We start from the raw sequence: 18,390 nt of genomic DNA, 5'->3' as shown, positions 1-18,390 counted from the left end.
AAATGATTAATAACGTGTGAAAAAACCTTTTCTCTGTGCAGCCCTTCTCGAAAGACAAAATTTTCCATTTTAGCTGTCCTCCCAACAACTTATCCTTTGGAAAACATTGATTTGATGTGGATATCAATAATGGGTGCAACTACTGGGAGTGGAATAGTTGGTTATATTTATGATTTTGTTCAGTTCCCACTGTACGAATTATCCTATTGTCTAAAATAAAATAGGACAACATAAATTCGCGAAGTGGGATCATCAATGACTTTGTTAATCATTGGTACACACAATAGGACTCCCAAGATGATAAACAAATTTTCAAAAGTAAAAAGAGAAACTTGCATTGATGTCACGCCTTTCACAAGTTCAGGACATCCCTCAGCACTTTATAGCCAACTAAGTACTTGAACAATCATTGTTCTAATGTAAGGAATGCCGCAGCCAATGAAGGATATCCCATAAACAGTAATAAGACAATGATCAGATAATCTGATTGAGATATGTTGATCAAGAGATAAATATTGCCGAGAAACTCCCCCACTCTTCTTTGGAGTAACATAGAAACTAGAAGCAGGAGTAGGTCATCAGACCCTTCGGGCCTGCTCCACCATTCATTTGGATCATGGCTGATCATCCAATTCAATATCCTGATCCTCCCTTCCCCCCAATATCCTTTGATCCCTTTAGCCCGTTGAACAAATCTAATTTCTTCTTGAAATCAGATAATGTTTTGGCCTGAACTACTTTCTGTGGTAGTGAGTTCCACACATTCACCACCCTCTGGGTGAAGAAATTTCTCCTCATTTCAATTCTAAAAGGTTTACCCCTTGGGACCTTTTACTTGAGAGAGCAGACATGGCCTTCTTTAATGTTTCCTCAGAAAGACAGCACCTCCAACAGTACAGCACTTTCTCAGTTCTGCACCATCATGTCAAGTTTAGTATTTTGTGCTCAAGTCTCTGGAGTGGGATGTGAACCCACAACATTCTGATTCAGAGGCAGAAGTGCTGCTGCCTGAGCCACCGACGCATTTACAACAGGCCAGCTAATCCAGAGAATCCTTATATCAAAAGGCTTTCATATCATACACATTTCCTGTTTGTGCCACACACAATTCTTGTAATATTTGCCCCACCACGTTTGGCAGAACACATTCCCTGAAACACGGCACATCCTTCAACATGCCATGGGCTGTGCCATGGGAGTTTGATGAGTAATAAATAAGAACAAAATGCTTCAATCCTCGTTGCCTTCACTCTGGGTTACAATTTTTCCACCCATCACCTTTTGTTGATTGTTTGAGGCAAAGCATAAGACCAAGGCAATGTAACAATACAAGGCCTGGGCAAATATCTCAGATCACTGTCATTTCACCTCCGTGACCTATTTCAGACAAAAGAAATAAAGATCTCTCCTCTCTGCTGGCTGTCAGACATCAGAAGCGGAATGACGTCTGGCAGTCTCAATCATGATCCGAAGGGAGTTGAACTCATAACATTGAGCTTCCCAGCATCACCCATGATTGACATCAATTTTCAATCTCCTTCGGACAAGCTAGGAGAATCAAAAGTGAAGACAAGTCCCCCATTCCAAAGCTGTGAATATTTTTTTTTTGCGAGCATGGCTTTGAGTTAGATGTTGGCATGCTTGTTCCTGCTAATGGTATAATGGTTGGATAGTTTTACTGGCTGCAGGAGGGGGAGTAAAAATTTATTTAACGTGCTCAATTCTCTCATCACCTCACTGAGTGCAAATGGAAAACAACAGGAGCGAATAGTTTAACTAAAACACGGTCAGCCAACCCTGATAATCCCAAACTTCTCAGAAAATAATCGCATTTCAATTTCAGTCCCATAACTTGCAAAATTATTCAATGAGAAAATCAGCAATAAATAATTCCTTTCAAACCTCCCCTTCCACATGCAAAGGACAGAGGCAGACGGATCATCTTCCCCTGAGCATTCTGCTGATTCCAGATTGCAACTGTCTTCTCAGAGAGGGCAAGGCTGTCTAAGGTCACCTACTGGGCTAGCCTCCTCATTACAACAAAGAGGAAATACTCATGGCAAACAAGCAGCAGGGATCCAGCTGTTCACCCAGGAGATTTGATCCAACAATGTGCGGGTGAGGTTGATTGGCCATGCTAAATTGCCACTTAGTGTCAGGGGGACCAGTCGGGTAAATACATGGGGTTATGGGGATGGGGCCTGCGTGGAATTGTGGTTGGTGGGGACTCGATATGCTGAGTGGCCTCCTTCTGCACTCTGTGGGGATTCTATGATTCTATGAGATAAATGCTTCACAGAAAGGTCTGAGAGCATGCATACTACAAAAGGCAAACCAATTGTATTTGCTTCAAAAATATGTCTGCAATGCAATCCAACTACTCCAACATCAAGCAAGAGTAACTTTAGTTTCTGGAAAAATGTATTTCCATACCTATCTATTTCCATACTATCTATCTATCTATAGAGACTGACCACATGCCGCTGGAGATGATTTGGCAAAAAATTTGACAAGGTTGCAATGTCCATCAATAAAGATTCATGGTTACGACTAAGAGATTAGGTACAGGTCAGGTAACTTGCTCGTCACATCAGATATACTTAGGATTGCCTAACCCACTAAAAACAGTGGATACATCCTTGTATCTACAGGTTGACTTCATTGACATTGAACTTGAAGATTTCCTCCAAATTGATCAGGTTTATTTTGCACAACGCAAATGGAAGCAGTACAAGAATAAACGGTGAATGATTCCACAACACAGAACCTTTGGAAATCCAGGATGGCCTGATTCAATTTGGGATGTCCAGACCATTTTGGCCTTATTGGGACGAGCCAGGCATCTTCGGGAAGTTATTTTTAAAGGCAAGGACGTCATCATACCAGAATCTTTGTGACATGATATTCTTCAATTACTCCATCACGCACACATGGGCATAAATCGGACGACAAGACTTGTCAGAGAGATGGTCTGTTAAGGTTGTCATCAAGAATTGCAAAGCATGTTATTGAGCACATGCTAAGCCAGGGGGTCTCCAAACTACAGCCCGCGGGCCACATCCGGCCCGCAGCGGGCTGCATCCGGATCGGAGTTTGGAGACCGCTGTGCTAAGCCAACAAAAAGAGCCATTAATTACACATGAAGTTGCGAGTCACCCTTGGTCTAAAATCACACCTGACTACGTTCGCATCATGGCACAGACTTGATCATCATTATCCATAACTTTACCAGATACCCCATTATTTGGCAATTACACAATACACCAAGCACAACTGTCACGCACAATCAGTGCTATTTTCAGCTTATTTGGTGTGCCTCGAGAGATCATTAGAGATAATGGTCCACAATTTGTTGGTAAACCATTTCAGGATGTGTGCGAGAAGTGAAACATAGCTGTCACAATAGAACACCATCCACTAACTGAAAGATTCAGTCCCTCCACTACCAATGCACAGTTGAAGCAGTAAATGCACTACAGCATGCAGCAAGGTTCCTTCATCAGCATGTTCAACCTCTACCCCATGGAAGGACAAGGCAGCAGATGCATGGGAACACCACCACCTGCAAGTTTCTCTCCAAGTTACACACCATCCTGACTTGGAAATATATCACCATTGCTTCACTGCTTCAAGATCCCCGAACTCCTCCCCCAGTAAAAAAAAGTGGATGTACCTGCATAAGATGGACTGCAGCAGTTCAAGAAGTTGGTTCACTTTGCACCTTCTCAAAGGCAGTGAGGAATGGGCAATAGAATCCCTCCAGTACAGAAGGGGGTCATTCAGCCCATCAAGTCTGCACCGACCACAATTCCACCCAAACCCTATTCCCATAACCCCATATTTATTCTGCTGATCCCCTGAAACTAGGGTCAATTTAGCATGGCCAATCAACCTAACCTGCACATCTTTGGACTGTGGGAGGAAACCAGAACACCCGGAGGATACCCACGCAGAGACAGGGAGAATGTGCAAACTCCACACTGACAGTGCCCCGAGGCCGGAATTGAACCAGGGTCCCTGGCGCTGTGAGGCAACAGTGCTAACCACTGTGCCACCGTGCTACCCACCATCACAGCCTGGCCAGCGACATCTATATCCCATGAAAGAATAAAAAGAGATGTGACCACTGGCTTTGTGAAACTTGCACCACTGCAACTGGTGTGCAAAGATTGATATAATAGCAACAGCAGACAACTTACAACAGATCATTTATACACCAGATATTACAATTCACTGTTAATGTGGGACTCATGCATGTGATGCCTGAGGCTGTTGTACAGAAGTGAGTGGTGCTCTGAGTGGCTGCTTCATGCATTTTGGTTATCAGCTTTCATGTCACATTTGCTCAATTAATACCATTCAGGTTACATGGAAAAGACTTCAGCCGGAGGGAAAAATACAAGTACCAATTTATTTACAACACAGGGTTTTTTTGTTAACAATAGCTCAGGAGTATTCTAACCTCGGTGTCAGAAGCTGTTGAGTCAGGTCAGAAGTTGAGCACACAACTGCAGGTGGTACATTCCTTCAGCTGAATGCATCATATTGGTTCACACACATAGAGACCCTGTGGCACTCTTTTAAAAGAATGGCTTTCTCCCAGCCTCCTAACCAGCATTTCTGCCAACATCACCAAATACAGACCAGCTGGTCATTCACCACACTGACATTGAGTGGCAAAATGCCAGCTGTGTTTATCTACCATTTTAGTTATCGTTCAAATGCCTTATGAAGAAACTTGGATTCAAACAGTGACCGCAGTATTGTGTCATCTAAGTCTCAGTACATTTTGATTAAGGTATATTGTGCAGATTACAACTAGTGGCAGCCCATTTTTTGCTGAAAAACAGCCTCACCAAGGTCAGAAGTGACATCCTCATGACTGTGACTCTACATTATTGCCACTTGTCTTCTTCAACCTATCTACATATTTAACTGGACGATCATACCACCCTCCTCCAAGGCAACTCCTCCATTGTCCAGTTCAGTGAAATTGTCTTCGATTGCTTCCACTCTGACCTATCCAACTATAGCCTGAACATCTCCAGCAATGGTTTTTCTACCTCCGATCCCACTGTTAATTTCAGAGTCCCCTAGGATCCGCTATTGGCTAATCCTCATTCTGCATGTTTGAACAAACTGCAATTTCCTTCAACTAAATATTGGTAAGATTGAAGCCAAAACCATCAGCATTAGACTGGGCAATTAAAGGTCTTCTTCCCTTGCTTTGGAGTATCACCCAATGGGCAGGAACATGCACCCCTCCCCCACCCTGGCCCTGACCCTCAATCTCCTCCCACCATCTCTCATCTGGGTCCCTAAGCAATCATGGGCCTCATGTGGATGCATTACTAGCAGTTACCACAGCCTCCCAGTGTTGCTGCCAAGAACTGGATTTCTAATTGGCAGGCAGCTCTTGGCAGAAGATACTTCCCCCTCCCCCACAACCACTGCCCAGTTAAGTGTTTGAGTGGCAGTTAACGCAGCAGGACTTCCGAAGAAGAGGCGACGCGGAGCTCTTGCCAGCTCCACAGCTGGTGGCTGAGATGCCCGTCGCCCTACATTAAATTCTGCCTCATACTCATCTCAAATGGTTACTTACTCCAATATCATCCACTGAACCACAGCCATCCCTAACTCAGGCCCCCTGCATCCAGGCATTTTGTCACCTCCATAACTAATTGTTTCAATGCTCTGCTGGCCTCCTATTCTCCAACGGCATAAACCTAACCTCCTCAAGTCTGCTGCCACATCCCATCACCCCTAATCTTACATTAGCTCCCTAGTCTTCCAATGTCTCATTCAAGATCTCTCTTCACATCCTTGGAATATAACTCCTTTGGTGGAGTTAGCCCAATCTGCAAAATAGAAATAATAATTGCTAAACCCTTGTCAGGGTTAGGACTATGCAACCTAACAGCACACAACTGCCAGGCAATGGCCATCTCCAACAAGAGAGAATCTGATCACCTCACATGCTATTCAATGGCATTACCATCACTCCCGCCACCCCCAGCACCACTATCAACAACTTGGATGTTATCATTGACCAGAAAGTGAACTGGACTAGCCATATAAATATGGTGGCTTACCAGAGCAGGTCAGAGGCTGGGAATTATCATAGAATCCCTACAGTGCAGAAGGAGGCCATTTGGTCTATCAAGTCTGCAGCTACTCTCCAACAGAGTATCTTACCCAGACCAACTCCTCCACTCTATCCCCTTAACCCTACACCTTTCCCCACTAATCCCCCGAACCTTAATATCTTGGGACACTAAGGGGCAATTTTGCATGGCCAATCCACCTAACCTGCACATCTTTTGATTGTGGGAGGAAACCGGAGCAACTGGAGGAAGCCCATGCAGACACTGGAAGAACATGCAAATGCCACGCAGACAATCACCCAAGGTGGAATTGAACCCGGGTCCCTGGCGCTATGAGGCAGCAGTGCTAAATAATGTGTCACCATGCTGAATTATGGAGGGATTAACTCACTTTCTGACATTGCAAATACTTTCCACCATCTACACGGTAGAAGTGTGATAGAATACTCTCCATTTGCATGAATTAGTGCAGCTCCAATAACACTCAAGAAATTGACACCATCTAAGATAAAGCAGACCACTTGATTGACACCCCATCCACAAATATTCACCCCCTCCATGAGCGACATACACGAGCAGCGATATGCACAAATACAAGATAAAATGCAACAACTCAGCAAGACTCCTGAGGCAGCACCCTCCAAACCTGTGACCACTATCAGCTCGAAGAACACGAGCAGCAGAAACATGGGAACACCACCATCTGGAAGTTCCCCTCCAAGTCACTCACCATCTTGACTTGCAAATATATCGCTGTTCTTTCACTGTTGCTGGGTCAAAATTATTGAACTCCCTCCCGAACAGCACTGTGGGTGTAGCTACACCATACTGTCTGCAGCAAATCAAGAACACGGTTCACCATCACCTTTTCAAGGGCAATTAGGGATGGGCAATAAATGCTGGCCTAACCCGTGACACCCACATCCCATCACTGAATAAATACTTAACTAAATACTTTACAATTTTCACCATGTTATACATCTCATTAAATACCAAGCATACTCAGTTTCACTTTCCATTTTTGTCAGTAGGGTATTGCTTTTCTTGTTTTTTTCCCCAATCTTGAGCCTTTAGGTGCCAAAGAACTTCTCTAAACCAACAGGATTGCAACCACAACTCTGCCAATATCACCCTCAAGGCTTGGACAACAGTCGCCTCCAACCACTTGTTCTCCAAACTGTTATCACTTGAGCACAGCAAGTCAGGTTTGGAACATATCATGGGGATTAGATATCCATCCGTGATAAAAATGCCATTCCACTGACTGTGATCCGCGCGATCACTTCAGAGTCATCATTTTTAAGAATGTCATGGTGAAGTCTATGTTTTTTTACTGATTGCCTTTTGTGGCATACTGGACCCCTTTATCTAAGCCTATTTAGCAAGGGGACTGGTTCGCACCAAGACTTCGAAAACTTGAATCTTGAGATTGAAGCCAGTACCAAAATCAGACTAATTTCTCAGCTGGCCATATACTAAACTAGTTTTGAAGACTTCCATCCCTTGCGATCACCGCTCAGTCACAACTTCACTCAGTGACCTCAACTGTGACTGAAATAGGATATTAGATAGAAAGTTTATGTGGTTAGCCCGGCTGCCTCTCAGCACCAGGGGCACGGGTTTGATTCTCGACTTGGGTCACTGTCTGTGTGGAGTCTGCACATTTTCCCCATGTCTGTGTGGGTTTCCTCCGGGTGCTCCGGTTTCCTCCCACAGTCCAAAAGACGTGCTGATTAGGTGCATTGGCCATGCTAAATTCTCCCTCAGTGTACCTGAACAGGCGCCAGAGTGTGGCGACGAGGGGATTTTCACAGTAACTTCATTGCAATGTTTCACTGCTCTGGTTTCATAAAATCCTACAGTGCAGAAGGAGGCCTTTCGGCTCATCGGTGCATCTGCACCGATCATATTCCCACCCGGGCCCTATCCCCATAACCCCATGCATTTACCCTAGCTAGTGCCCTTGACATTAAGAGACAATTTAACATGGCTAACCCACCTAACCCGCACATCTTTGGACTGTGGAAGGAAACTGGGGCACTTGGAGGAAACCCATGAAAACACGGATTCCCTCCCAAAGTCCGAAAGATGCACTGGTGAGGTGCATTGGCCATGCTAAATTCTCCCTCAGTGTAGTCGAACAGGCGCCGGAGTGTGTGGCGACTAGGGGATTTTCACAGTAAATTCACTGCAGTGTTTATGTAAGCCGACTTGTGACAATAAATTAACTTAAACTGATACTTAAACTTATACTGGAGGCTGGGCTGAAGGAAAATTACTAGAGCAGTGTACAGTGAACCTTGCTCTGTATCCAACTGCTGGAAGAAGTCTAACAACACCACTGAATGGCTTTTGCTACCAAATAAACCTGTTGGATTTTAACCTGGTGTTGTGAGACTTCTTACTGTGTTTACCCCAGTCCAACGCCGGCATCTCCACATCCAACTGCTGTAGACAGAGCTGGATTGCTTGATGCCAGACAGGCACAGAAAAGAGAGATAGGAATGACACTTTAAAACTTTTTTTTATGAACAAAATCTGTTCATGTTAGAAGTTGTGCATTAACATTCATGGAAACAACAGTTTTACAGCTATTAATTATTTTTTTGAATGACACACAAGAATTTATGGACTAAGATGGACATCAATGCCCAAACGAGGCTAAGGAAGCCATTCCACTGAATTTATCTTTGCATGATGCATTCAAAATGATTTGTGTCATGAAAATATCCTTCAGATGATAAAAACGCCATCCCACTGACTGTGTGTGCTTTTGTTCTGAACTCTTTTCATCTCCAAATCAGGGAAGATTCCGCCTGAATGAACATTTCACACCCGAGTGGCGTTGCTGTGAATCAAACACACACAAAGAACAGACACAATTCACAGGGCTGCCAGGATGAACACTGTAACACTCCACAAGGAATACTGCCCCCACATTCACTCCAGAGTAATTGATCCATGGGACAGATTCCTTATAAGTTGACGTATATTGATTAACTCCTTCAAAGCCAAGTGAGCTAAATATATCATTAGGACAAGGACTGAACTCAATGGAGATGAGCAAATCATCCAGTGTGTTTTTCATCAGGAAACATGTCTGCGACGACCCTCACCAATTTTAACAGATGCACCATAGAAAGCATCCTTTCTGGATGTATCACAGCTTGGTATGGCTCCTGCTCTGACCAAGAGTGCAAGAAACTACAACGAGTTGTGAACGTAGCCCAGTCCATCATGCAAACCACTGACTCCATCTACATTTCCCACTGCCCCGGAAAGCAGCAGCATAATCAAGGACCCCACGCATCCCGGACATTCTCTCTTCCACCTTCTTCCATCGGGAAAAAGATACAAAAGTCTGAGGTCACGTACCAACCGACTCAAGGACAGCTTCTTCCCTGATGTCATCAGAATTTTGAATTGACCTACCTATATTAAGCTGACCTTTTTTTACACCTTAGCTATGGCTGTACAATTATATTTTGCACCCTTTCCTTTCCTTCTCCCCCAGGTACTCTATGAACAGTATGTTTTGTCGGTACCACAAGCAGAAACAATGCTTTTCACTGTTTCCCAATACTTGTGACAATAGTAAATCGAATCAAATCAAATCATTTCCCTCACTGGTCTGCTCCCTTCCCTCTATTTTGCTTTGATTTAAATAATAACTTATTTTCACTTGCCGGAAGAGGTAGGGCCATAATGGGAGTAAACATGGAAAATTGTGAGACGTGTGGGAGAGTCCGATTTCAATAGGGACATCTCATGATCACCTTACTTCCAGGTTTTGCATCTCCAACATGAGTGAACAGGTGTGGTTCAGACCCACATTGATTCGGAGCTCTGTAGGCCAGTCACACTGACTCAAAATGTTAACTCTGTTTTCTCTCCACAAAGGCTGCCAGGCCTTCTGAGTCTTTCCAGCATTTTGTGTTTTTAATTTTCTCTCCGGGGTCTTGCACACAGTAACACTTGTCATGCTATAATTAACTGTCATTGACAATGATTGTGGGAAGATAAATTTGAAACATAGAAACATAGAAGATAGGAGCAAGCGGAGGCCATTTGGCCCTTTGAGCCTGCTCCGCCATTCTTTCCGATCATGGCTGATCATCCAACTCAGTAGCCTAATCCTGCTTTTTCCCTATTCGCCCCAACTGCTATATCCAGCCGCCTCTTGAATACATTCAATGTTTTGGCATTGACCACTTTGTGTGGTAATGAATTCCACAAGCTCACCACTCTTTGGTTAAAGAAATGTCTCCTCATCTCCTTCCCAAATGGTCTACCCTGATCCTCAGACTGTGACCCCCTGGTTCTGGACTCCCCCACCAGACCTTGAGCTTTTCTTAAGTTGTGGAGATAGCAGGTTCAGAAAGAAACAATGAAGGTTATGTTTTAACCAACAGAGAGAAAACATGGTAATATTCTTTATTTCTCCATATATCAGATGCTTAAAGATATTTTGTGTGTCTGGACTTGCACCACTCAATAGTCGCTTACCGTATTCTGTTCCAGAAGCAATCTTCTTATAGTATTTTAAGGTCAATGCAAAGGTGACGTTCTGAGGATTTGACACCATTTTGAGAGGAAGAGTTTCAAAGTCAGGGTGGTCAAAGTGTGCACCCTATTTTGAGACCTCACTTGGTGCACGACTGGGTGAAGTTAGCGCCAGAAACCAGGTGCTGTGGTGAAGCAATGGCAAGAGAAAAACTGCTGTGGTGGTAAACGAAGCATGGTTCAAGCAGGATGAGAAGGGACAGCAACAGGATCGTGCATCATATCTGGAAGCAATTTAATGACCAAACCAGAGGAGGAAAGATGAACACACTGATTCACCTACATCCTATCTTACAACCGACCATCTCTCCCCCTATCCCCATTTGTCTTGTCAAGAATATGACCATCACATCACTCTTCACAGACAATTTCTGCAGCACCCAGAGATCCCTTTCTCTGCACTCCCTCACCCTCTCCTTTTCCCCTTCATCACTAATACTCACCCAATTTTTACATAATCATCTCAGTCAGATCCTTAACTCACATCCTCAAATGAATCTCAGCAAGGTTCATGATGCATTCGCCAGATAGTGGCGCTGAACGCACCACATCTGTTTTAAGCACACATGCCCTTCAGAAATGTAGAGGTCTGTCATTGTCCCCTTTAGCCACAAGCCCAAAGTAAAAGGGACAGAGAGGGTGGAGGTGGTTCACCACAGATTGTGCTGTCAAGATCTGCATAGGAAGAGGCCAAGGTAATATGCATCATATCAATATCCCTGAGTATCAGAGTTGGAGAGACTCAGACTTCATTGGGATTAAATATCCCCAACACAAATCTCACAGAAGACTAATTTTGTGGAATTTTGTGACTCTGTCCACCGCTGGGACCTGACAGTCCTGCTGAAAGATCAATGGACTTTCGGCGAGTCTGCCACATTCTCTGCAGTGAATTTCAAGATCACTTTGAGCCTCTTGCATTTCAAACTCTGAACATCTCCATGCCCAAATCACATCTGGGATGACCATGCGAGAAACAGCAGGTAATGCCTTTTATGGAAGACACTTCCCCAGAGGAGTTGATTCCTTCTGAGTTGTCCCATCAAAATACATGCTTTATCAGGCCTCAGTGTAGATGCAAGCACTTCACAGGGGAGTGCAGTCCACTGTGGATCACATGGCAATACTAATGGTAGGGACAGATGTGGAGTGTCTGAGTCCATGGGAATAGCACTGTCCAAGCACAGCTCAGCTGGACAGAAGTTTTAAAGTTTATTTATTAGTCACAAGTAAGCTTACATTAACACTGCAATGAAGGCACTGTGAAAATCCCCCAATCGCCACACTCCAGCACCTGTTCGGGTCCACTGAGGGAGAATTTAGCATGACCAATGCACTTAACCAACACGTCTTTCGGACTGCGGGAGGAAACCGCAGCACCCAGAGGTAACCCATGCAAACACAGGGGAGAATGTGTAAACTCCACACAGACAGTGACCCAAGCCAGGAATCTAACCCAGGTCCCTGGCGCTGAGAGGCAGCAGGGAAGCTTGTTTGGTGGTTGCACACCAGCTGAAAACTGATGGCTTGAAATCCCTTGCCGTTGATGAACTCTCTTGATTGATCTGGGGCGAGAAAGAATATGAGTTTATCAGGTTAGTTTGAGGAATTAGGCATCGCAGGAGTTAAACAACCCTGAGCATTTTACTGAAGCCACTCTTCTGTAAAAATTGACTGACTTGGACTGTCTGATGACTTCTAGAAAGTGCAGTATCACGCATGGCCCTTTTGATGCAAAACCTAATTATTATTGCTAGAAGAGAGAGGAAAAGAAAAGAGCGAGACTTAAAGCTATCTACAGGCTTATCTCTTCCTTGTCTGTGAGAAGGCATGAATCTTTGTTAGTTGTTGAAATGGAATCAAATATAATTCCTTTTTCTAAAACTATTTTTCAGTAGTAAGCTTTGCTCGGCTGCAGTTTGACATTAAGCTTGCTAGTTTACAAGTTTCTCCCTTTAGTTTTATTTTTTCATCTGTTATAATTAGGGAACAGTGTGCAAATATCGAAAGCCGGAATTTCTTTGAGCCCCAACACAGTGGTTTATACCAAGACAGAGGCAGTTCGCAATTGACCACTGGTGGGATCTTCCGGTCCTGTTGAAGTCAATGACAATTTGCATGGCTTGCTCATCCCACCATTGAGGAACTTGTGCTGAAGTTCCTCAATGGTGAAAGATCCCACCTGTGGGAAGGAATGGAAAATCCCACCCGAGGTTCTTTATACCGTTAGATCTCTTGTTAACTCCATGGTCCTGGATTATATCATCAACCATGATAATGGAAAAAAAATCACAGAGAAAGCTTGTGTTGAGAGATTGACACCTATTACTGGGACTTCGGGACTTGTGGCTAATATAACTTGTTGCATCTAAAGTTGAAAATTTATTGATTAGCGTCACAAGTTGGCTTATATCAACACTGCAATAAAGTTACTGCGAAAATCCCCCGGTCATTACACTCCCGCACCTGTTCAGGTATATGGAGGGAGAATTTAGAATGGCCAACGCACCTAACCAGCATGTCTTTCAGACTGTGGGAGGAAACCGGAGCACCCGAGGAAACCCAGATAGACACAGGGAGAATGTGCAAACTCCACACAGATAGTGACCCAAGGCCGGAATCAAACTGAGTCCTTGGCATTGTAAGGCAGTAGTGCTAACCACTGTGCCGCCCCTATGATTGGAGGAAATTCTCCACAGTTTCACATTTTGGGGTAGATCTTAGAGAGGCTTTGGGATATTCTCAGGACCTGGAACGCCATCAGTCTGGTATAGACACGGTGAGGAGAAGATATGAGGTAAGGGCCGTGCTTTCTAAACATAGGGACAACGAGTAATATAATTCCTAACTGTGTGTTGCAAACTGCTACTCAAATATTATAAGGGAATAATTCTCACTTATGCTTGAAAAAAAATCCTAAATGTTACCAATAGGAGTCAGCTTTGAACTACTGGACAGACAGCCCAAAAGAACTTCAAATTTGTGAAGACAATGAAGGCCGAGTCCTGGGAAAGCAGTCGGAGTGAGAATCTGAGTACTCTCTCATTCTGCCGATGAGCCGTCACAGGCTCAAAGGTTTGCTTGGTGTCTCACTAAAACTTGCATGTTTTAACATAAACCATTTATTTTTAACCCATAACTATGTACAGATCCAAGGTACTGCTGCGAATGGATGCTTTCGCCATGCTGGCTCCTTCCAGATTGTGCCACAGTCTACCAACATGTGATTCTCTATACCATATCATGGACAGGACTGTTCTCCAGTTCCGCATTAACCCGAGCTCTCCTGAACACCTTTACTCTCCAATGGCATATTACAACACAGGCAGTGTTTACATAACTTCCAGCCTCGGAAATCAACCCATCTACCAACACCCTTCTGCATTAATGTACAGTTATCTGTGAGTACAGTGTCTCCAGAGTATTATTCCTTTCAAGGCACTATCAGATGGGGCAGGGGCAAGGAGTTAAGGGGCCATCTTGCAGAAAAGAAAAGCTCTGGATTTATTTTTCTTTCCAGATCATCCTGGGATAGTGGACAGTTTTTTCTTGGTACCTTTCAGTACTTTTATTCTAATCAAAAAAACCAATTCAACTCACATGAGGGACAAACAAGATCCAAGCAGACAGGATGAGGTATTGCATCCCATCCCAGGCTTGGTCTAACTCTTCATCTTAGCCAAAAGGTCGAGATGGTTTTGAAAAATTGCATCAGGTAAAGACTCAGTTGTACCTCAATGGCTACCCTGATCCTTTACTTTACCCTAGCCTGGGAAAACCACCATCGCAGGCATCAGCATACACAGTGCAATGGGCTAGCCTCGTCACTTGCTTGATCATGGTTTCACAACACTTGACATGGTCCAGCTAGGTATGTTGATGAATGATGAAGTCCATCAGATATGCCCAAGTCTGCACTCCTTGGACTTCAAGGAACAACAATAGGGGCAAACCAGAGGAGATTGTCGCAATGGGGTGCAAAACAAAATATCCTGTTGGTGAAAAGTGCATCAAAAGTGTTGAAAGGGAGGGCTTGTGTAAATTGACAATAATCTGTCCATCCACCCTTCCTGAAACACAGGAACCAGAGTATCATAGAACAAAATAGAACAATAGAATCACGACAGTGCAGAGGGAGGCCATTCAGCCCATCGAGCCTGCACCGACAACAATCCCACCCAGGTACTATCCCGTAACTGCATGCATTTACCTTGTCGATCCCTAATAATAAGGGGTAATTTAGCATGGCCAATCAACCTAACCCACATATCTTTGGAGTGTGGGAGGAACCCGGTGCACCCGGAGGAAACCAACGCAGACACGGGGAGAATGTACAAACTCCACACAGACAGTCACCCAAGGCCGGAATTGAACCCAGTTCCCTGGCGCCGTGAGGCAGCAGTGCTCACCACTGTGCCACCCTGTGTACTTGACATTCTCAGTCCCTTTTTAATCCTCAAACCCCCCAAAAGACTGAAAAAGCATTATGACAGGCTTCTTTTACATCGCATATTAAAAGAAAATATTATGCATTGCAAATATCACACACTAATTATAGAGTACAGAGGATAAAAATAATGATTAAGTGCATATGAATAATGCTTGGCATAATGAAAAGGAGGCACTCAGCAGAATTTGCAAGCACCAAAGCAGTTCAACATAGGTTTTCATCATTCTAGAATTTTATTTCCAAAGATTTGCGAGGATTCACTGGAAAAGCCAATCAATTTAAATTACATTTGCTGCATAGGCTCCATGCAATGGCTCAGCATAGTCATCTGGCAGGACATCAAATCACAGAGCCCAGTAAAGCCTTCAGGTTCCATCTCCCGTTTATGGCAAATTAGCTCATAACAGCCGGGGCAGCTGCAGGAATGCTCCACTTGATTTCAGCAGATTAGGTAGAGGAAAGCAATTGCATTTAAAACAAAAATTGTCTTTCTGTTATGTATTGTAAAGCAATGCATCTCTGTGTGATTAGTCACATGACATGCTGTGAAGTCACCAGAGGCAATCGCGGATTTTTAATCTCTCTTCTGCGTTGGACCTCATGATGTGGAGATGCCGGCGTTGTACTGGGGTGGGCACAGTAAGAAGTGTCACAACACCAGGTTAAAGTCCAACAGGTTTATTTGGTACCACTTTTGGTATCACTCACCTGAGGAAGGAGCAGCGCTCCGAAAGCTCATGACTCCAAGTAAACCTGTTGGATTTTGACCTGGTGTTGTGAGACTTCTTACTATGTTGGACTTCAGTCAGGCAATACCTTGTAAATAAACCTGTGTTGAGTTGGTTCAAAACCCTCATCACCTTTTATCTTGTAAGTACTTCTTAAAAATTCATTTGTGGGATATGGGCATTGCTCATTAGCCAGCATTTATTGCCCAACCCTAGTTGCACCTGGAGGGTAGCTGTGAGTCAACCACATTGCTGTGGCTCTGGAGTCACATGTAGGCCAGACTACCTAAGAACAGCAGATTTTCTTTCCAAAAGGACATTAGTGAGTTTTTTTTCCAACAATCGACAATGGTTTCATGGTCATCAGCAGATTCTTAATTCCAGATATTTTTATTGAATTCAAATTCCACCATCTGTCATGGCGGGATTCGAACCCTATGCTGATCAGAAAATTTGGGCCCATATTCTGTAAACCAAATTCATCTCAGGTTAATCTTCAGTTGCATTGTTGAGCAGAGTGCAGGGAATTTAACCGTACAATTGATTATCCTACAACTGACATGACAGATGATAGTGCAGAGGCAGCAATGCCCTCATCTAACGCGGTGCCGATTACAAGCAATTTGATCTCGGGGTTAAGGTGGTAAATATGTCTCAAGCATAACCCTGGTGATTTGAACCTTTGATTAGATTGCTCTTACATAATTTCAGTCACACATCCATTATGTTCAGCAGAAACTATCCAAACATCTTGATGGCATTACTACCTTGAACTCTCTTTCAGGTTGTCACTATTTTTTAATGAAGATATCATGAGACATGGGCCTTTATCAACATTCTTACATGTCAATTTTCTTTTACAATACGGAAGGTAAAGGACCAGAAACTGCAAGCAAACACTTACATCAATTTAGATTTAGGATTGCTATCATGTTACTCGAGAGTTCCGCATTTAAAACCTTAATTTTAAATGCTGGCAGATGGCCTCTTAAGTAAGTATATTAGAATCATAGAATCCCCACAATGCACAAGGAGGCTATTTGGCCCATCGAGCCTGCACTAACAACAATTCCCCAAGGTCTTATCCCCATAATCCTACGTATTTACTCTGCTAATCCCCCTGACACTAATGGTCAATTTACCATGGCCAATCATTCTAACCTGCACATCTTTGGAGTGTGGGAGGAAACCAGAGCACCCGGAGGAAATCCATGCAGATGCAGGGAGAACATGCAAACACCACACTGGATTTTTACTCCCAATGTGTGTGGAGTCATGAAACTTTCTGGGTCACCGCACAGACCTCAAGAAAAAGTGTCCCAAATGAAGGGATTATCATTCCAGTGGAGGTTGGAGTTTGTTGAAGCCAGGCCCATTGCACCTAGATGCAAATTGGAGACAGCCACAGGGGCTGCCAAGTGCCCAAGCAGGCTGGTTAAAAGGCCTTCCTTTGTGCACTGAGATGTTATCTCAGTTGTATTGTTGAATATGAGGCCCTTTCATCCTCATCCCTCACACCCCCACCCACTCCATCTATTCAATCCCAATGGCCTCTCATACCCTTCATGCCAACTCATGCCAACCTTTATCCCAGGCCCCTTTCTAGTCCCTTTGCCAACTTCACGCCGACTACTGCCAGCACATTCTCCCACACTCATCCCCATGGTCCCTTATAGCCACTATGTCCACTCAATGCCAACCCATGCCAGCCTATGACCTGCCCATCACCCTTTGCCCTTTTATCCATCATGTCAACTAACCCCATATCCAGCATGGGCAGACCTCAGGAGCCATGCTAAGATGAAGTAAATTAGTTTGAAGTATAAAGTGTTTATAAAATAACATTCTCATTGATAAAGCCTCTGAATGTATTTAAATCCCCCCAAGTACTTGATGCCTTATAAAACCAAATATCTGTATTTATGACCCAACATCAAAGACAGATAATCCCCTGATAACCTCATGGAGCTGTCAATCAAGCTGTAAATTTAAAGCTCCCCCCCCCCCACTGTGATAATGATAGGTTGCAGAATCAGTCATGCGACAATGATAGCACTCTGGAATATGTCAACAAACATCTGTCCAAACTGCAAGCACCATTTTTATTTCAATTCACAGACACAGACAAGGTTTGTAAAACAATTTTTAGAGTGTTCAATTCAGTTACTTTCCAGCTTGACAAATTCATAAACCTTCCTCACCTTTTATGAGTATTGACATCAACTCTAAAAAAAACATACCTCATACACTGTGGGATAAGTTTCGCACTCCAGCAAAAATCAAGTCTGTTTGAACTCATGTTTTCCTCCATTGTTAATCACAACCTGGCCCCATTCGATGACTGGCAAAAAGAGGATGTCAGAAATGGGAGTGGAACTTGAGGGACCAAGGTCCTGCCACCATTTTGGATAAACACCGAAATTCAACTCTCCTGAAGATATTTGGAAAGTTCAGGGAACAGACTTTTAGATTAGTTGATTTTGTTGACTTTTACTGAGTGTCTGGGTAAGGCACATTAGAAGGAATAGTTTAGCATCCTTGCAAG

General features: G+C 43.7%; 1 protein-coding gene across 1 annotated transcript in view; it reads right to left on the bottom strand.

The window, feature by feature from the left end:
• csmd2 (CUB and Sushi multiple domains 2) overlaps positions 1 to 18,390 on the bottom strand; it is a 1,866,499-nt gene that overhangs the window by 772,208 nt on the left and 1,075,901 nt on the right. The gene's annotated exons all lie outside the window — the stretch shown is intronic.

The sequence above is a fragment of the Mustelus asterias genome, chromosome 21 (genome assembly GCF_964213995.1).
Source record: "Mustelus asterias chromosome 21, sMusAst1.hap1.1, whole genome shotgun sequence".
Classification (NCBI taxonomy): Eukaryota; Metazoa; Chordata; class Chondrichthyes; order Carcharhiniformes; family Triakidae; genus Mustelus; species Mustelus asterias.
This window is presented reverse-complemented; position numbering and strand designations above follow the sequence as displayed.